This window comes from Mustela erminea, chromosome 7 (genome assembly GCF_009829155.1).
Source record: "Mustela erminea isolate mMusErm1 chromosome 7, mMusErm1.Pri, whole genome shotgun sequence".
NCBI lineage: Eukaryota > Metazoa > Chordata > Mammalia > Carnivora > Mustelidae > Mustela > Mustela erminea.
The window spans coordinates 122,329,007-122,330,219 of NC_045620.1; the positions used below are offsets into that span (position 1 = coordinate 122,329,007).

Below are 1,213 nucleotides of genomic sequence, written 5' to 3' on the forward strand. Positions count from 1 at the left end.
GTTTCCTTACTCTTCCTAAAACCCACCAGGACCACTCCAACCACAGGGCCTTTGCCCTTGCTCTAGCCCCTGCTGGTACGCTCTTCTCCCAGATGTCCATGTGGCTCTCTCCTTTGCGCTCGTTCACACATCACTCAGTGGCGCCGTCTCTTGCGCAGCTATCTGACGTTGTAACTCCTCCCCAGCTCACCCTTCTCTTCGCTTTCCCCCCCACAGCCCTTACCATTCTGTAACATAGTACAGATTGTATTTCTTGTCTCCCCTTCTGGAATATAAACTCCATTTTTTGGCTGCTTTGTTGACTTCTGTATCCCTTGTGCCTACAACAGAGCCTTGCCCCAGAGTAGCTCAGCAAGTGTGTGTTCAGTGAGTAAAGGAATGAATGAAGCACAGCCCGTCCCACCACTCGCCTCTTTCCCAACCCCCAGTCTTCTGCCTCAGAACTGACCACTTTTCTTTTTTTTTTTTTTTACATTTACATTTACACATTTATCAAATATTACACATTTGATAAATACATTTACCTTCTATAGCTTGTAAGTGTTCTACAGAGAAATTGCCAAAATAATTCGCTGGTCAGAGAGGAAGAAGAATTCTCATCAGTTCTCTAAAATCTTGCCCAGTACCTGTCCTTTTTCTTTTTTTTATTTTATTTTATTTTATTTTATTTTATTTTATTTTATTTTATTTTATTTCCAGCATAACAGTATTCATTATTTTTGCACCACACCCCGTGCTCCATGCAATCCGTGCCCTCTATAATACCCACCACCTGGTACCCCAACCTCCCACCCCCCGTCCCTTCAAAATCCTCAGATTGTTTTTCAGAGTCCATAGCCTCTCAAAAAATATGGAACGCTTCACGAATTTGCGTGTCATCCTTGCGCAGGGGCCATGCTAATCTTCTCTGTATCGTTCCAATTTTAGTATATGTGCTGCCGAAGCGAGCACAGAACTGACCACTTTTCACTCTTTGTTCTGGCTGCTCACTCTGGTTCCCTGCCTAACGGGCTACTGCTGCTGGTTCTGATTTACCCACTGAAACCATCTCTTAACCTCCTCGGACACTGCTCCCACCTCCTTTCCATCGTCCCCAAGCTTACATTCTACATTGTGTTAAATCATCAGAACTATGTAAACAGTGTTCTCTGCAAAGACAAATTTGCACTCTATTTCCTTCCTTACCTGGTTTTTTGCTCCTCCTAGTGCTCAC

General features: G+C 44.0%; 1 non-coding gene across 1 annotated transcript; it reads right to left on the bottom strand.

Moving 5' to 3' along the window:
• Nucleotides 1–844: 844 nt before the first annotated feature.
• On the bottom strand, nucleotides 845–951 carry LOC116596623. The gene has a single exon (XR_004288211.1). It is a non-coding gene; the product is annotated as a U6 spliceosomal RNA (small nuclear RNA).
• Between the last annotated feature and the right edge of the window lie 262 nt (nucleotides 952–1,213).